Source organism: Trichechus manatus, unplaced genomic scaffold (assembly GCF_000243295.1).
Source record: "Trichechus manatus latirostris isolate Lorelei unplaced genomic scaffold, TriManLat1.0 scaffold00130, whole genome shotgun sequence".
Classification (NCBI taxonomy): Eukaryota; Metazoa; Chordata; class Mammalia; order Sirenia; family Trichechidae; genus Trichechus; species Trichechus manatus.
The window spans coordinates 7,125,603-7,145,991 of NW_004444066.1; the positions used below are offsets into that span (position 1 = coordinate 7,125,603).

Here is a 20,389-nt window from a genome sequence, read left to right on the forward strand (position 1 = left end):
TTGCCATAGAGTCCATTCCAACTCATGGTGACCCCATGTGTTTCAGAGAAGAACTGTGCTGCATAGGGTTTTCAAGGCTGTGACCTTTTGAAAGCAGATTGCTAAAGCCTTTCTGAGCTGCCTCTGGGTGAGTTCCAACCACCGACCTCATTAAGCACCTCTTATGCTCATGCCTTTGGGCACAAATCCCACCTTACTCTGAGGACTGGGGTCTAAAGTCAGCTCCAAGTTAAATGCAGAAATGAGGGGATCCATTCTTGGGAATGGTGTATACTTGGTGATTTTCAGTCTTTAAATCAGTGTCTTTCAACTTTAGCAAGCATCAGAATTATCTGAAAGACTTATTAAGCAGATTGCTGGGCTCCACCCCCAGAGTTTCTGATTCAGCAGGTCTGGGACAGGGGGCCTGTAATTTGCATCTCTAACAAGTTTCCAGGTGATGTTGATGCTGCTGGTCCAGGGACCACACTTTGAGAACAAGCTCTAAGGGCGTTCACATCTCTGGCCTGAGACAGATTAAATGCTTGGGCGTGGAGAAAGCAAATAACTGAGTTTTTAGAAATCTTTGTCATAAATTCAGTCAACTGTAGATTAAATCAGAGGAATGATTTCCTTTGTATGGCCTTTTCCCTGATTTTCAGCCTCTTGCTTTTATGTTGATAGGCTCATACTGGAGCAAGACAACTGAAAACAGAGGAGACTCACTCCAACGTGTGTTTTAAATCAGTTTCAATTTAAAGTCTTGCTAGTGAAGATGCAGAAATGAATCACTTCAGACAAGTTTCCAGTATTACCTATTGTCTTAAATTACCCTTTTTTCTTCTCTCTCTCTTATTTTTTTGCTGTAGTTGAGGACTAAGTCATAAACTCAGGGCTTTTTTTTTGTAAATAAAGTTTTATTAAAACACAGCCATGCTCCTGGTTATGTTCAGGGTACAAAAGCAGAGTTGCAGTTATGACAGAATGTTTACTATCTGCCCCTTTAAGGAAAAGCAACTTATTCTCCTCTCTTAAGTGAAGTGGCTGAAGTCTGGATACTATGTGGAGTTTAGTGCCAGGCATTTGCATTCAATGCAGTGCAGTTCCTGAAGGATTTACATATTTCAAACTCTTATAATTCATGACCAGTTTTCTCAGAGGAGCACATGGAAAGTAGGGGGTATATACTTTTACCATGTAAATCTACAATTACTGTAAATCAGAAGGTATTGCTGGGGCTTTAAGCTTTTTTCAAATCAACTTTATTGAAGTATTACATACAGTTAAATTTACCATTTTCAAGTGTATAATTTGCTGAGTTTTAACACATATATACAGTTGTAAATCATCACCATAGTCATGATATAGATAGTTTCGAGGCTTTGATGTTGCAGCCATGTTGACAGCTTATTCTTCCCTTTTTTTGTTTCCATTTTCTTGACTAGTTTTACAGAGTTTTTGCAAACTTAAAATATGCCTGTTTTAATGCAACTTTTTGATTTTTCAAAATTAGTTCTTAAGGGAAATGGGAGAGTGGTGGTAGGTGGGGGAAACTACTGTTTTTTATAAGCAAAAAAAAAAAAAAGCTACATTAAAAGAAGGAAAAATGAGTTCTATAGTTATAGAGTAGGGATTGGCAAACTACAGTACCTGGGCCAAATCCAGCCTGCTACCTGCTTTTTTTTAAAAATTGTACTTTAGGTGAAGGTTTACAGAACAAATAGTTTCTCATTAAACAGTCAGTACACATATTATTTTATGACATTTGTTAACAACCCCACGACATGTCAACCCTCTCCCTTCTTGACCCTTTTTATTTTGGGGAAAATATACATAGCCAAAGATACACCATTTCAAAAATTTCTACATGCACAGTTCAGTGACATTGACTACACTCTTCCAATTGTGCTGCTATTCTCACTTTAGATGAAGGTTTACGGAACAAAATAGTTTCTCATTTAACAGTTAGTGCACATGTTGCCCTATGACAATGGTTAACAACCCCACTACATGTCAACACTGTCCTTACTCAAGCTTGGGTTCACTATCACCAGCTTTTCTGTCCCCTTCTGCCTTCTAGTCCTTGTCCCTGGACTTTTGTGCCTCATTAGTCCCATTTTGTTTTATGGGGCTGTCCAGTCCTCGGCTGAATGGTGAACTTCGGGAGTGACGTCACCACTGAGCTAAAAGGGTGTCTGGGGGCCATACTCTCAGGGTTTCTCCAGTCTCTGTCAGACCAGTAAGTCTGGTCTTTTTTTTTTTTTTTTTTTTTGTGAGTTAGAATTTTGTTCTACATTCTTCTCCAGCTCTGTCCAGAACCCTTTGTTGTGATCCCGGTCAGAGCAGTCAGTGGTGGTAGCTGGGCACCATCTAGCTGCATTGGACTCAGTCTGGTGGAGGCCTTGGTGCCTGCTACTTGCTTTTGTAAATAAAGTTTTATTTAAACACAGACATGCTCCTGGCTATGTTCAAGTTACAGAAGCAAAGTTGCATAGTTGTAACAGACCCTATAGCCTGCAAAGGCTAAAATGTTGACTATTTGCCTCTTTAAGAAAAAGCTTGCCACCCCATGGGTTAGACCATGCTCTCTCCTAAACTAATGTCAAGGAATTTTGTGTGGTTGTTTGGCCTTTTAACGTATAATATTTGATTATGTCTTATCTCCATTCAAAGTTAATAGTTTGACAGTTTATTTTCCTTGCATTAGATCTTGTGTCATCCAAAAACCAGACCAAACCTATTGCTGTTGAGTCGATGCTGACTCAAAGTGAAAGTATAGGACAGAGTAGAACTGCCCCATAGGGTTTCCAAGGAGCACCTGGTGGATTCGAACTGCTGACCTTTTGGTTAGCAGCCATAGCTCTTAACCACTACGCCACCAGGGCTCCAAGTGTCATCATTTGGGTCATGTTTTTTAAGGCATAAAAAGCTTTAAAATTATAATAATGAAAGTTAAAATACCAGTAACAGTGGTCACTAAAATTGCTCATAAAGTTTCAATTTATTTGCACAATGGAGTAGAAATGTAGGCATTTTGTTTAGCAGATAAGAGGCACTGTGATGTGGCAATAGTATATAGTTTTTGTTAGCTGCTATCAAGTTGGCCCCCAATTCGTGGTGATCCCATACACAGCAATCCCATTGTGATCCATAGGGTTCTTACTGGCTGATTTTCAGAAGTAGATTGCTGGGCCCTTTTACCTAGTATATCTTAGTACTGGAAGGTCTACTGAAACCTCATCAGCATCACAGTAAGACAGAAGCCTCCACTGACAGATGGGTGGTGGTTGCACATGAGGCATTAGCCAGGAATCGAACTCAGGTCTCCTGCATGGATCATGAGAATTCTACCACTGAACCACTACTGCCCTCCTGGCAATGGTATAGGTGCTGTTTACGATTTATTCGGTATGCCAGCTTTGGAATTTTGCAATTCTTAACTTTTTAAAACATTTTGTGGGATTTGCACAAATACACGTAGACATTATTTAATATTCCTATATCCTACCACATTTCACATTTGCACAGTTTAAGTTGTATATGGTACACAGCTCTAACGATACTTCTTAGAACTCTCATCTGTATATCTAAGCAGGTGTTTGAAAATTAGACAGCTTAGAAGGTGATTTTGTCATGAGCCAAAATGGAAGGGCGTAAATCTCACTAACCAGTATGCTTGTGGTGTTGCTGCTGACACATCAGTTTGATAGATTTTTGATTTCCTATCATTTTTGAATAAAACAAATAGCCCTGACATCTGTTTGTTCTTGCTGCTGGCAATTGGGAGAAACAGGCTTGGTGAGGTTTGATAGCATAGCAGAGCTCTGTTACATCGTGGATTGATGAGGACCTCAATTGTAGCTGTATCTTAACTCCTCTCTGAGCCAGCTCCTCTGGGATAGTTGTACGTAAAATGAGGTGCGGGCTTTGCTTGAAGATCCTTAGGAGGCAGAAGTGCAATTTCTTCAAGAATTATCCATAGTGATAGAATTCAAGTGACTCATAAGAGTTGCTTTAGAAAAGAGGGCGAATAACTATTGATTGGCGAGGTGGTTTATTAGGTGATGAAGTTTGTTTGCTTTGTCTTGCAGGGGGCCTGTGCCTGTGTCTACATTTTTCAAGAATAACTTCTTGACCACAACACATCATAGACGCGGATTGCAGAATACAGGTGTGATGAGGCACTGTCGGTGCTTGAAGAAAAGGACACCTCTCTCTCAGGACATGCAATGATGCACTCCCCTGCGAGCCTGCTTCCAATAGTGGGACTCATGGTGATGAGACCTCCTAGCTGGATTTTTATGGCACAGTCTCTTAACGATTTTACAAATAAAAGAAAACCCCATGTAGGATATGTTTGCCCTTTCTCAGGATGTCGTGGTGATGGTGTCGGAGCTGCCAAGGACATGTTTGAGGCCTGGAGGGTAGTGCTTGTGCCCTTATATTATCAGCATAAATGTTCATGGGATTCATGAGAGGATTCTGGGACAAAGAAAGGAATTGAACCTGGTACCTGCTTTATAGGTGGTTTGGAAGAGACAAACATGTACAAGACCTGTGTTGAAGCTAAGCCATATTTGTAGGCATGTTTAAGATTCTCAAGAATCAGGAGAATTTGATATCTATCTGCAAATTCAGGATAACTTTTATAATACAATGTGTGAACTATAATTTGTTCCTTTGAAAGAACATGGAATGAAGAGAGGGAAGGCACGTTATGGTCTTGACTGTTGCTAACTTGTTTTGTGATGAGGAGCAAACCATCGACTTTTCTGTTTTTCATCAGGCTAATGGGGATCATCAAGCACAGATATTTCTGCCGGTGGGTTGTGATGATTAAACAAGGTAGTTTAGTGCAAAGAGCACAGGCTTGGGAATTAGACAGACCTGGGTCTGAATCCAAGCACTACCACTTCCTAGCTCTATGATCATTTACATAATTTAAATCTGTCCGAAGCTCATTTTAAAAATCTCTCAAATAAGATGATGACAACCAGCTTTGTGAGGTTGTTGGACTGATTTGAGATCATGTATATAAAGTGCCTACCACACTTCCTGGTACATAGCAGAAGTCCAGTAAATAGAAGCCATTATTATTATGTGAAATCATTTTGAAAATGCACTTCTCAAATGAAATGTAAGGTAGTATTACTGTTTGAAAATTAGATGACAGTAGTTTGCATTTCCCATGATCGGAAGCCAAAATATAAATGCATACTGCCTAACAGAAAGCTTGAAGAGAGGCAATAATTTGGAATTCATCTTCTTAAGATAAAAATTGGGCCATTACTGGAAAGTCATGGGAAAATTGTTCTTCTTTTAATATTTGAAAAATTTTCCACTTAGTGCATTGATGAATTTCAAAGCAATTGTACTTTTTCATAGCAGCCTGCCGCTGTGAGCCTCCTCTTATTGTATGTGAGCTATTTGTGCTGCCTGAGTTTTGTTTCTTAGGATAATTTCCCTTCATTTCCTTAGTGTTTTATTCTTCAGTTGTGTTGGAGGGAAAATGAATGGTAGGAACCAGAATACACTTTGACCTTCTTTACCAGTTTGTAAATTGCAGTTGGTAGGCTTTTGGAATAATAGCCCATTTCCAAAAAAAATAAGAGGTGATGTGAATTATTGCAGAGGTAAGAGGCAAGAAATTCGAATTTGGACTTTGACACCGGAACAAACTCAACTCCTTATTCTCAACAATTTATATTTTCTCAGGCAGATGTCCTCAACCTTGGCTGTCCATTAGGTCACCTGGGTAGCTTCATGCCATTCTGATGTCCAGGCTGCACCCCAGACAAATAAACCAGAACCTCTGGGGGTGGGACCTGGGCAGCCATAGTTTTTAAAGCTCTCCAGGTGATTCCAATGTGCAGTTAAGGTTGAGAGCACTGTAATGAATTCTAAGTGATTTGCAGATATTATCTAATTATTTTCTCAACGCCTCTGAGATAGGAAAGGGTCTTTGCAGTAGGATTTTTATTAGAAATGGAAAGAGTGAAGCACAGAGAGTCTGAATTTCTGCCTTAATTCCTTTAAGCTGGAGTGGCCAGTGCACATGCTGGCAGGGAGCTGGCAGGTGATCTGATGACTGACGAAGGCAGGTGGCCACTGGAGAGAACCAGAACCACAAACCTGGTTAAAGGTGGGCAGCTGCTTAGCACAGCATTGCCATGTGGCTGATTTTTCTAGTTCTTCCAGTTTTCAAATTTTCAGGGAAAGACAAAAGGTAAAGAAATTTCCTGATTTTTACGTATTGGCCACTAACTTAGAATTTTTAAAAACATCGTGCTGGCTAAACAAACATGCTTGCCAGCCAGTAGTTCCCAACCTCTGCTTCAAGGGTATTAAGGGCCAGCCTAAACACCTCGGCCAATTTTTAATAGATTTGCCTTCAGCCTCCTCATTCCTAAGTAATACTCTGGACTTGCATCAGACACCTTTTCTTACTCAATTTTATTTTCCCTGCAGGCATCCATTGCTTCAGGCTTTACATATATGATTTAGAAATTGTAAGTTCTTTTTAAAATTAGAGTTTGCTAGAGTTTATTTTTATATGTTGTAATCCTTTTTTTGTAATAAAACATTTAGAAACCCACTGTGATGGTTAAACTTGGCTGGGCCATGGTGCTCAGTGGTTTGACAGTTATATAATGATGTAATTTGGCAGTTGTATAATTATGTAATCAACTCCATGATGAGATCTACTATGAGCAGTGCCAGTCAGTTGAAAGGGAGTTTCCTTGGGGGTGTGGCTTGCCTCCAGTATATTAAAGGATGTTCCAGCCAAGCTCTTACTCTGGATCCTGCATCTGGCTCATCATCATCTGACCTCTGGTTCTTGGGACTTGAGCTAGCAGCTTACTGCCAATCTTGGGATACATCAACCTCTGCAGCCTGTGAGCTAGCCTGCCGTCTGACCTGTCGATCTTGGGTTCCTCAGCCCCTGTAGTTATGTGAGTCAGGAGAAGCCTCCATCCTGACACCTGACCCACGGACTTGGGACTTGCCAGCCTCTTCAACCACGTGAGCCATTTCCTTGAGATGAATCTCTCTCTCTCTACGCATCACTGATTTTGTTTCTCCAGAGAACCCAGCCTAAGACACCCACATTAATTTAATTATCTGTAGTCTAGCGTAAGAAATGTCAAAGCTAGGACTACAGCCTTATTGGGCACAGCAGGAACAGGGCTGGGAAAGGGCTAACACACAGACCTGGCCAGTCTCCTCCTGCCTGGGGTGGGGAGCCTGCAGTCCAGGATGATGATTTCCTGCAGGCAGCATTTGTAGACTCTGGGGTGCGCGAGAAATCCCTGGGGGACTGTGTTAAATTGCAGAGCGCCAGGCTCCTCCCCCAGCAATTCTGATTCATGAAGTTTCAGTTGGGACTCAGGAATCTGCATTTTTAAATAAGTTCTTCATGAGATTCGGATGTGCAGTTCCATAGACCACACTTTTGAGAAACACTGTTCTATTGGAGGTGTTTTTGGTCCCTTTGTCTGCTATTGTTTAGGAAGGTTTTGCAGTCATTTGGGCCACTGATCAATACAGGTGATAACTCAGGACACAATATAAAGTTCTTATGTGGAGAGAAGCTAACTTAAGCTATCCTTACATGATTGAGGTGCTTTTACCCTGAAAGGCTTTTATGGGTTCAATCATACATGAAAGAAAAAGGTGCTGTATTCTTTTTATATAGTTTGTGTACTTTATGAGCAGTATATATGTAGTAATATCCCATTTGTCTGGCATTGGGGGAGTGCATTGTGCAAATCACTCAAGGTTATTCTTCTAAGTAGCACATGCTTTCTGATTAATTTTCACCATTCTGATGGAAATATGTCTTGCTTTAGTATACATTTTCTTCCTTTTGCAAATAGAATTCACTAAAGATAATCAAACCTTTTCAGGGTCATCATTTATATTTTTAAATCTTTCAGGTCCTATTTAGGTTTGCTGAAGCCCCTGCACTGAATGGCCTCAAATGGCTTTGCTCTGTGAGTTCCTTAGTGGTTATAGTTTTTCTTTTCCCTCACTGTTACCAGTTATTTTTCTCTGCCATCATTGTGCCTGCTTCTAGGAGCCTTCTTCCAGTTTGCTGTGGGGTTGGAAAATCAGGCAACTACATACACATTATCAAGTAACAGTAAACAGGATCTGAGTGCGGCTTTGAGAAGCTTTTCTAGGAATAGAATGAATGAACTTTGCTGCACTGACTTGGTGATGTTAATGACTCAACTACCTTCCTCTAACTTGCTTCCTGAACCTGAACTGCAGTTGTCACATTTGTGACCTCCAGATAAGTGACATGTTGCTACAAATGATTTCCTTTAATCTATTAAACCGTTGTCTCCTCAAGTGTTTTTATATCTACAGTTCTATAATGTGAAACTTAAGTGGAGTAAAATTCAAGCAAAAATTTCTCAGGCCAATGTTTTGTGCACGATGAAGTGTTTTTGATTCAATGTTATTGTGATTTGGAGCTACAAATTAGTTGTATCCCCATGAAATTCAATTCTGCAGTCATCATGAAATAAAGGTGTTACAACTAATACTTACGCATGAGTTCTGATTTCCTGGGGGGTATCATATCACTTAGCATAGATTGCATTTATCATTTGTAGTAATGATCTTAGTCCTTTTCAGCTGCCCCAGATGAGGGTGTTCTACATACCATATGATCATCTCCTCCCCCAGTGGTGAGCCGTTAGAATGTCTCCCAGAAATAAGCAGAGATCTTCATTTTTGGGTGACCTTGGTAGGCCATGTGCTAATGGACAGAGGGAGAAGAAATGAAGCACAGAAAAGACAAACAGCAGCATGAAGCCAGGTGGTCCCATAGAAGAAAGAGGGAGGGAGAGAAAGAGTATATTGTTGCTGACCTGTAAGGCTCAGCTGTACTTTCTGTACTTTGTTTCTATGAGACGTCCCTGTATCCTCTCATATGTCCCCTTTTTACCTGAATGTGTTTGAGTAGGTTTCTGTGCCTTGTTACCAAAATGCCTTGTCCAAGCCCTGTTAATGCCTCTCTTTGCTAGAGCCAGGGTGACCTTACTTTTAGAGGTGGACTCCTTAGTTCAATTAGCATTTATTGATCACCTTCTGTTTGCAAGAGAAAAGCAGGAATTGTCTTCTCTTTTGGCTTAATCCAGTGGGTTACCAGAAGACTTGCACCATCATTACACAGACAGATGACAGTATTGGGCACTGACTGATGCTAATACCAAGTTACTTCTTGGGTAAATCAAACTGTGTTTACTTATATAAAGGATTCGGGGTGGGGTGGGGGCAGGTAAAGCACAGGATGGACAGTGGAGAGATTAACACAGAAATGTGTAGTTTGGTGGCCCCAGAACCTCACTAGCAGATGCATGCTTGTGGATGATAATGTCCGAATTGTTGTTAGCTGCTGTCAAGTCAGCCCCGACTCATGGTGACCCCATGCACAGGGGAACAAATTGTTGCCTGGCCTGTGCCATCCTTATCATCGGTTGGACTATTGTGATCCATGGAGTTTTCATTGACTGATTTTCAGAAGTAAATCACCAGGCCTTTCTTCCTAGTCTAGAAGCTTCACTGAAACCTGTTCAGCATCATAACAACACATAAGGCTCCACAGGCAGACAGGTGGAGATTGTACATGAGGTGCACTGGCTGGGAAACAAATCCAGGTATTCCCCATGGAAGACAAGAATTCTACTACTGAACCACCACTACACCCAATGTCTGAATTTGTTAGGGGCACATCATACCTTTTGGAAGATAACAGCTTCTGTCTAGGCCTAACCCTGCATACAGAAGAATGTAGCTGGCCTACATGGACCACCTGCACTGAGTCAGGGGTAGCTTCTCAGCACCCAGTGATTGCAGGGTACAGGACATGGAGGCATAATCTACCTTCAGACTCTTTTGACTATTACAGCTTGGTCTGAGGACATCCCTAATTCAAGGTTCCAAGTCCAGTATAGTGTTTCCCAGACATCTGTGGGGGTGTGGGGAGGGCATGCTGACTAGTGCGGGCAAATCTTGCAAACTATATAACACAAGCTTTGGAGAGACAGAGGCAGGTGGAGAGAGGGAGTCCTATGAATGACAAACCCCGTGTGATGGGAAATCAGAATAGAAATTAAGCCAACATAGTGATTGATAATACCCCTATGCCTACAAGGAAGACCAGTTAATACGACTATTATTTGAATTTACACGCTAACCACTAAGGCCAAAGATGAAGAAATAGAAGATTTTCACCCACTTCTGCAGTCAGCAATTGATCAAACATGCAATCAAGATGCATTGATAATTACTGGCAATTGGAATGTGAAAGTTGGAAACAAAGAAAAAGGACTGGTAGTTGGAAAAATATGGCCTTGGTGATAGAAACGATGCTGGGAATCACATGACAGAATTTTGCAAGATCAACGACTTCTTCATTGCAAATACCTTTTTTCAACAACATAAATGGCAACAATATATGTGGACCTCACCAGATGGAATACACAGGAATCAAATTGACTAAATCTGTGGAAAAAGACTATGGAAAATCTCAATATCATCAGACAGAACAAGGCCGGGAGCCGATTGTTTAACAGACCAATTATTCAAATGCAAGTTGAAGTTGAAGAAAATTAGAACAAGTCCACGAGTGCCAACATACGACCTTGAGTGCATCCCACCTGAATTTGGAGACCACCTCAAGAATAGATTTGATGCATTGAACACTAATAACCAAAGACCAGGTGAGTTGTGGAATGACATCAAGAACATCATACATGAAGAAAGCAAGAGGTCATTAAAAAGAGGAAAGAAAGAAAAGACCAAAATGGGTGTCAGAAGAGACTCTGAAAGTTGCTCTTGAACGTAGAGTAGCTAAAGCAAAAGAAAGAGATGATGTAGTGAAAGAGCTGAACGAAACATTTCCAAGGGCAGCTCAGGAAGACAAAGTATTATAATTAAATGTACAAAGACCTGGAGATAGAAGACCAAAAGGGAAGAATACGCTCAACATTTCTCCAGCTGAAAGAACAGAAGCAAAAATTCAAGCCTGGAGTTTTAATGGATTCTACAGGAAGAATATTAAATGACGCAGGAAGCATCAAAAAAGATGGGAAGAATACACAGAGTCACTGTACGAAAAAAGAATTGGTTGACATTCAACCATTTCAGGGGGTAGCATATGATAAAGAATTGATGGTACTGAAGAAAGAGGTCCAAGCTGCACTGAAGGCATTCGTGAAAAACAAGGTTCCAGGAATTGACAGAATACCAGTAGAGATGTTTCAGCAAACAGATGCAGCACTGGAAGTACTCACTTGTCTATGCCAAGAAATTTGGAAGACAGCTTCATGGCCAACTGACTGGAAGAGATCCATATGTACCCATTCCAAAGAAAGGTGATCCAACAGAATGTGGGAATTATCTAACAATATCATTAATATTACCTACAAGTAAAATTTTGCTGAAGATCATTCAAAAGTGATTGAAGTAGTACATTGACAGGGAACTACCAGAAGTTCAAGCTGAATTCAGAAGAGGATGTGGAACTAGGGATAACATTGCTGATGTCAGATGCATCATGGCTGAAAGCAAAGAATACCAGAAAGATGTTTACCTGAGTTTTGTTGATTATGCAAAGGCATTCAACTGTTTGGATCATAACAAATTATGGATAACGTTGAGAAGAATGGGAATTCCAGAACACTTAACTGTGCTCATGAGGAACCTGTACATAGTCCAAGAGGCAGTTGTTCAAATAGAACAAGGGGATACTGCATGGTTTAAAGTTAAGAAAGGTGTGCATCAGGGTTGTATCCTTTCACCATACTTATTTTATCTGTATGCTGAGCAAATAATCCGAGAAGCTGGGCTATATGAAGAAGAACGGGGCATCGGGATTGGAGGAAGACTCATTAACAACTTGCGATACGCAGATAGCACAACCTTGGTTGCCGAAAGTGAGGAGGACTTGAAGCACTTACTGGTGAAGATCAAAGACCACGGCCTTCAGTATGGATTATACCTCAACATAAAGAAATAGAAGTCCTCACAACTGGACCAATAAGCAACATCATGATAAATGGAGAAAAGATTGTCAAGGATTTCATTTTACTTGAATCCATAATCAATGCCCATGGAAGCAGCAGTCAAGAAATCAAATGATGCATTGCATTGGGCATATCTGCTGCCAAAGACCTCTTTAAAGTGTTAAAAAGCAATGATGTGACTTTAAGGATTAAGGTACACCTGACCCAAGCCATAGAGTTTTCAGTCGCCTCATACTCATGTGAAAGCCTGACAATAAATAAGGAAGACCGAAGAAGAATTGATGCCTTTGAATTATGGCGTTGGTGAAGAATATTAAATATACCATGGACTTCCAATAGAAGGAACAAATCTGTCTGGGAAGATGTACAGCCAGAATGTTTCTTAGAAGCAAAGAGGGTGAGACTTCATCTCACCTACTTTCAACATGTTATCAGGAGGGACCAGTTGCTGGAGAAGGACATCATGCTTGGTGAAGTAGAGGGTCAGTGAAAAAGAGGAAGACCCTTAATGAGATGGATTGACACAGTGGCTGTAACAATGGGCTTAAGCATAACAATGATTGTGAGGATAGCACAGGACCGGACAGTGTTTTCTTTCTGTTGCACACAGGGTCACTATGAGTCAGAACCAACTGGATGGCACCTAACAACAACGACAGAGATCGAAAATTGCAGTAATTCTTGCATACCTGAAGCCATGGGCGGTGATTCCTACCAACTTTGGAAGTCATGCTTGTTCTTCCCAAAGTAGTAAACTTTAAGAAGCTAGCTGGAAGAGTGATTTTGCCATATAAGGCCTATTCTTTCTAGTGTTTTGCCTCTTGCCCCTCAGAATAATATATTTTACTGTCCAGCAAAAACATACTCCAGTGTCTCTTAAATGCTAATTGAAGAAAAGAGATGCTAGAGATATCTCACCATGTTCAGCCTGCTTTGTTAAGATCAAAGTTGGAGTGGCATTTGTTGGAACAAAATCCCATGCAGGAAAAGGATCTCGCAATGACTGGAGGCCCTTGGTTGTCCTGAAGGGTTAACCTGAGTTACTCTGCAAGACTGGACGTTAACATTAAGCCGTAGCTCTCAGAACTATGGACTGGCGTGCTGCGCAGGAGGTGGCAGGGAGAAAGTAACAGCCACCATCCTGTTAAATTAAACTTCATGGAGCTATTCTCCAGCATTCTCAGAGAAGGTTAGACCCGTTTTATACCTGCTATCTGTTAGGCTGCTGATGGAATCATTACTTCTTTGTGTCAGTGCCAGGATGAACTTTTAGATCCGACGACAAAGGAAAAAATGCTAACTGTTCAATGGCATGTTTTCCCATTTTGAGTTTAGATGGCTCCCTGAGAGGGCCATGGAAGATACAAGATGAGTCCAGCCCGCATAGGACTCTGGGGAAAAACCAGAGCACCTGACTGAGCAGTGACCTGGGCCAGGAAATAACACACTAAACACCTGACTTCATGGTAATGTCAATTGGAACCCATCAACCAGTACAAAAACAACCTCATCCAGCATAGATTAGACATGTTTTTTTCCTGAGTCCCTTGCACATATCCTTGCATGTAAGCACTAAGTATAAAAATCCCCAGCCCGCAGTGCTGAGTGTGGACCTCTACCCTGGTGACTGGGCGCACTGCTGTCCGTCACAGGAATCTTGACACTGACCTCTGTGTAAGTTCTGTAATAAAAGCTTGATCTAATCAACCTGGCTTTTTTTCCACCTCTTTTTTCGGAATCTGACCTGTGCCCCTTGGAACCACTCCTGCCACTCGTCTGTGGGCTGCAACACTCCCCAAATTCAAAAGTCCATCAATTGCTCAAACTTCGAAATTACTGCATTGCTAGTTTCTGTAGGGTCTTGGGGATAATTTTTCTGGACTGAATTCCCCTCTGCCATTTGTGTTTGTCTTAGGGATATAGTCATTAGTTTGATCCAAGCTAAAGTCTTTCTTGTCAGTCACACATGTGCACACGTGCGTGCTTGTGCACACATATACACACACAGACACACACACACCCCAGGCCCCTAGGACAGGAGGTTTACAAAAAATAGCCAGAAAGAGTTTAATAGATAAGTTATCCCAGAGTAGAGTTATTGCAAATGGAGATAGAATATGGGGCTGGGAGAGGAAGAAAGAAAAGGAAAGAACTTGCTGTGGCCATACTTGTCCCTCATTAGGTTAGGGTGGCTATGAGAATACCTTTATTGGCTGGTATTTTGTTTCACAAAGGACATTTCAGAGAATTGGAGGATGTAGCACGTAGGTTTAGAGCATTCAGTATACAGTTTTTTTTTTTTTCCTGAACTTACCACAGATAACAGCATAAAAAGGTTAAAAGGTTGAATGCAGCTTTTCTGCTGGTCTCTTGTCGATTGGATGTAAAGCCCTTGGAAAACTTGGAGTCACATCTGAGGCACTAGATGGCTACAATTTTTAATTACCGTTTTAAATTGGATTAAGCAGTATGCATCAGATTACAGTTGGAGCTATTCCAGAATAGAAGGCAGTCTTTTTTGTATGTGTAAAGTTAGAATCTAGCCTTATAACTTATTTCCTTAGGTGTTAATTTTTCTGTCAAGTGCTATGAGAACCACTTCTTCCTGGAAAAAATATAAATGCTAACAATGTTAGGGCCTTATTAGAGGGAAGGGTTTTGCAGAGAAGAATTGGAGAAGAGCAAAGTGTCAGCTAAACATTTGGTTTTCCTCTTATCTGCCTCTGAAACCTCTTCCTGGGTGGTATCGCCTGTGATTCTCAAAACAGGGCACTTGTCCCTTGGGGCATGTGGTGGTCTCTGTGAGAGGTGGGTGAAGCCACAAGATAGATGGGCAAAATCCTCTTGGAACACTAATTTTTCTCAAAGATCTGTGGGGAAAACATTACCTCTTTGTTAAAACAAACATATATAGCTTTGTAGAATGTAACATCAGAATGGATTGTTAAAGAAAATTAAGACTTAAAAAAGAAATATTGTTTGGGAGACTTAAAATGCTTAGAAAGATGCCTAGCACATGGCAATAGTTATACCAGTCTGAACCCAATGGAAATACCAAAAATTGGCAATTGCATGTGGTTTGACCTACTATAAAACCAGTTGCCATCACATAGGAGTGCCTGGGTAGCACAAATGGTTAAGTGCTCAACTACTAACCAAAAGGTTAGTGGTTCAAACCCACCCAGAGGTGCCTTGGAAAAAAATCCTGGCAATCAGCTTCCAAAAGGTCACAGCCGTTGGAGCCCAGTTATACCCTGTAACACATGGGGTTGCCATGAGTTGGAATGGATTCGATGGCAACTGGTTTTTTCTTTTGTTTTGACATTGAGCTGATTCCGACTCATGATGATCCCATGTCAGAGTAGAACTATGCTCGATAAGGTCTTCAGTGACTGATTTTGGGGAAGTAGATCACCAGGCCTTTCTTCTGAGATGTCTCTGGGTGGACTTGAACCTCCAACCTTTTTGTTAGCAGCCTAGTATATCAACTGTTTGCACCACCCAAGGAAGTGCTTGCGATTATTACTTCTCCAAACACTCCAGGCCCTGTTTATCTGGTGGGTGCCCACAGTCCCTCATGGGGTCTCCTCCAGGTCAGAAGAAGCCCTGTTTAGACAGCCCTCAATCTCTGGAACTCCCGGAACTTCCTTCTCCCTTAGGGTCTACCTTATGTCTTGGTAGCATGGCCTTTGCTTGCCAATATCTTGTCATACAAAATGGAGTAAACATCTAGTAAACTTGAGCAAGAGTTGCCATCAGGTACATCACAGATTATTTTGAGGACTGAGTTAACGTACAGCTTTTTGTTGTTGAGAAGGAGTACATAGTATGAAGAGCATTTATTGAATATTAAATTATATTTTATTTTTCCTCATAATTTTTTTTTTTTCTGGCAGTGATGTCCTCTTCTGTTTAGAGAAAACAGTAGTGAGGAGAATTTTATTTGTCAATATAACGCTTTTACCATACTATTTTTTTCTAAATGGAGGTTATAGTGGTGTGGCTGGCTCTGCTATAGTGAAGCTCTTACCATTTCCAATAACAAACCTTTTTTCCGGTTTATTCTCTCCTATATATTTGAACTGTCATCTACATGGAAATTGTATGGCAGTTGCCAACAGGAATAACCTCTATTTTTATTGACAAATGCATATATTTCTATCAGAAATGCCAAATATGGTAGCACTCCAGCTTCTTTGTTGCAATAGCATATCCTGGTCAGATCTGAATTTCCTTTCACAAAAGTGAAATCTGACAGTAAATTTAGTAATTAAAATTAAAATACAAGAAATCTAAGCCTCTGATTTGACTCAAATATCTACTGAGCAATTACATGAGGCTCTGTAAAGAGGTGTAGAGGTAGCATAGTGTCTTGGGTGAGAGTGAGGACTTCAGAGCCAGAAGCCTAATTTGGAATCCTGGCTGTGCTTCATACCAGCTGTGTTACTTAAGTGCTCTGGGCTTTGTTTTCCTCATATATAAAATGGAAGTAATAATAGTGCCTACTTTATAGGGTCGCTGAAAAGATTAAATGAGTTAAGATGTGTAAAAACAGAATGGTGCCTCGTACGTAGTAAACATTCAGCATGTGGTAATTATTAATATTAACACTGTATTCCTCAACAATGTAGAATTCCAGCCTACACTTTCAAATGTAAAGAGAAAACCAACATATCTTACAAAGCCCTACGGTAAATGAAGATGGACCAATCTGCAAAAGGTATGCATATATAGGTTTTGACCAGGTACAAGTTGAAGAACCAGGTTAATAATGATTTATTTAATGTTTTGACTCTTCCCAATATGGTTGTTGAGATAGGGAGTTAAAATGAAGCAAGTAAGAAGATAGAAGGTTACTGCTGGGGTTTGGGCTAAGTGCTACCACTGCCTTTTTTTTAAATTATAAAATTATTTTTTATTGCATTTCCCTTCCTAAAATGCAGGTGCAGCATAGGCTAGCACTGTAAAAAATTAAACTTCTTATTTTGTGGTAATTGTATGTTCACATGCAGTTATAAGAAATAACAGAGATTCCTTGTGCCCCTTGCTCAGTTTCCCCGATGATAACATTTTGCTAACTATAGTACTATGTTTTTATCTAAAAGTTTTATACTTTATGTTTTACATTTAAGTCTGTGATCCATTTTGAGTTAATTTTTTGTACAAGGTGGGAAAATTAGGTTAAGGTTAACTTAAGGATGTCCAATGGCTCCAGCACCTTTTGTTGAAAAAGATATCGTTCTACCATTGCACTTTAAAAAAAAAATCAATTTGGCATATTTATGTGGATCAATTTCTGGATTATTCTGTTCCATTGATCTGTATGTCTATCCATCTACTAATACCACACAGTATTGTTTACTGTAGCTATGTAATAAGTCTTGAAATTGGGTAGACTGATTCCTCCAACTTTACCCTTCTTTTTCACAACCGCATTAGCTATTGTAGTTCCTTTGCCTTTTTTATATAAATTTTAGAATAGTCTTGTCTATAGCTACAAAAAATCTTGCTGATATTTTGATAGAAATTGTGTTAAACTTGTATATCAATTTGTGGAGAAGTAACATCTTTACTGTGTTGGGTCTTGCAATCCATGAACACGGTTTGTCTCTTCCTTTCATGTATTTAAATCTTAGATGTCATTCATCAGCGTTATGTAGTTTTCGGCATATAAGTACTATCCATGTTTCGTAAGATTTACAGCTTTTTCATTTTTTTTGAGGAATTGTCAATAATATTGTATTTTTAATTTCCAAAGCCCATATACTCATTTCTAGTACATAAAAACAATTTTTGCATGTTTATCTTGTGTCCTGTGATTTTGCTGAACTCATTGATTTGTTCTAGGAGTTTTTTCTAGGTTCCTTGGGATTTTCTGTGTAAACAGTTGTGTCATCTGAAAATAGGGATGGTTTTATTCCTTTCTTTTGGATCTGTACACCTTTTATTTCTTTTTCTTGACTTATTGCATAGCTAGGACTTCCAGCACTATGCTGAATGAAAGTGGTGAGAGTGGACATCCTTGCCTTGTTTCCAATCTTAGGAGGAAATAGTCTTTCACTAATTTTTAAGTATAATGTGAGCTGTAGACTTTTTGTGAATGCTCTTTATCAATATGAAAAAGTTCCCCTCTATTCCTAGTTTGCTGACAAGTATGTATACATGGATGTTGAATTTTGTCAAATGCTTTTCCTGCATCTATTGATATGATCATATGATCTTTCTTTCTTAGTTTGTTAACATGGTGGATTCCATTGATCAATTTTCAAGTATTGAATCAGCCTTGCATACCTGGAATAAATTCTACTTGATTCTTGTTATACATTATTTGATTCCATTTGCTAATATTTTATTTAGGATTTTTGAATCTATAGCCTGTGGTTTTTTGTACTGTGTTCGTCTGGTTTTGGTATCAGCGTAAAACAAGCTTCATAAAATGAATTGGAAAGTATTCCCTCCTGTCATACTTTCTGGAAGAGATTGTATAGAGTTGGTGTTAACTTTAAATATTTGATAGAATTCTCCAGTGTAACCACCTAGGCCTGGATATTTGTGTTTTAGGGAGTTTTTTAAATTAAAAATTTAACTTCCTTAATAGTTATAGGGCTATTCAACTGGTCTATTTCATATTAGATGAGTTGTGGTAGTTTGAGTTTTTTGAAGAATTTGTCCATTTTATCTGAGTTGTCAAATTTATGTGTGTAGAGTTGTTTGCAGTATTCCCTTATTGTCTTTTTTGTGTCTGCCTGGTCTTTAATCCCGTTTTATTCCTGATATTGGTAATTTGTGTCTTTTCTCTTTTTGCTTTGTCAATATTATTGATCTTTGCTTCATTGATTTTCCCTATTGGTTTTCTGCTGTATATAATTGTTTTTTGCTGTTATCTTTATTATTTCAGTCTTCTGCTTGCTTTGGGTTTATTTTTATCTTCATTATCTAGGCCTTGAGGTAGGAGCTTAAATTATTGATTTGAGACATTTCCTCTTTTGTAATATATGCATTTGGTGTTAGAAATTTCCTTCTTAGCAATGTTTTAACCAAGTCCCACAGATTTTGATATAGTATATTTTCATTTAGTTCAATTTTTTTTTTGGTTCCCCTTGAGACTTCTTTGATCAATGGATTATATACAAGTGTATTGAAGTGTTTGGAGATGTTCCTGTTTTTTGTTCTGTAATTGATTTCTAGTTTGATTCCACTATGGTTGGAGAGCAAACTTTGTATGATCTCAATTCTTTAAATTTGTTAAGGTTTATCTTAGGGCCCAGGATGTTGTCTATCTTGGAGCCCTGGTGGCGCAGTGGTTAAGAGATCACCTGCTAACCAAAAAGTCAGCAGTTTGAATCCACCAGTCGCCCCTTGGAAACCATATAGGGCAGTACTACTCTGTCCTTTAGGGTCAATATGAGTCAAAGTCAACTCAATGGCAATGTGTTTTTGGGTTTGGATTGTCTGTCTTGGTATGTATTCCATGGGAACTTGAAAAGAATGTATATTCTCCTGTTGTTGGGTGTTCTATAAATGTCAATTAGATCCTGTCGGCTGATGGTATTGTTGAGTTCATCTGTATTCTTGCTGATATTCTATCTAGTTGTTCTATCAGTTGTGGAGGGTGGAGTGTGAAGTCTCCAACTATAATTGTGGATTTATTTGTTTCTCCTTTCAGTTCTATCAATTCTTGGTTCATATATTTTGTAGCTCTGTTGTTTGGTGCATACACATTTGGGATTGCTATGTGTTCTTTGTGAATTAACCGTTTTATTACTGTATAATGTCCCTGTCTGTCCCTAGTAATTTTCTTTGTACTGAAGTCTACTTTAACGGATATTAATATTGTCACTCCCATTTTTTAATTAATGTTTGCATGATTTTTGTTTATTTAATTTTCTAAAATATTTTTAATATTTTTACCTTCAACCTGCCTATATCTTTATATTTGAAGTGAACTTCTTGCAAATAGCATATAGTTGGTTCATGTTTTTTAATCTACTCTTCAAATCTGTGACTTTTAATTGGTGTATTTAGACTATTTAATATAATTATTGGTATGTTAGGACTTAAATCTGTCATTTTATGTTTTTGTTTTCTGTTTGATTCCTCTGCTTCTTCTTTTTTTTAATATTTTATTGTACTTCAGGTGAACGCTTGCAGAACAAGTAGTTTCTCATGAAACAGTAGTACACATGTTGTTTTATGACATTGGTTAACAACCCCACAACATATTAACCCTCTAACTTCTCAATTTTTTTTTTTTGGTGAAGATACACATAGCCAAAGATACATCATTTCAAAAATTTCTACATGCACAGTTCAGTGACATTGACTACGCTCTTCCAATTGTGCTGTTATTCTCACTTAAGACGAAGACTTAC

The 20,389-nt window shown here is 39.3% G+C and overlaps 1 protein-coding gene across 1 annotated transcript in view; it reads left to right on the plus strand.

The window, feature by feature from the left end:
- Nucleotides 1-6,611, plus strand: part of PRELID2 (PRELI domain containing 2) — a 99,737-nt gene extending 93,126 nt beyond the window's left edge. The window contains exon 5 of the mRNA XM_023739186.1: nucleotides 4,071-6,611. The gene's annotated coding sequence lies outside the window, so the exon portion shown is untranslated. The remainder of the gene's footprint in view (nucleotides 1-4,070) is intronic.
- Nucleotides 6,612-20,389: the final 13,778 nt, after the last annotated feature.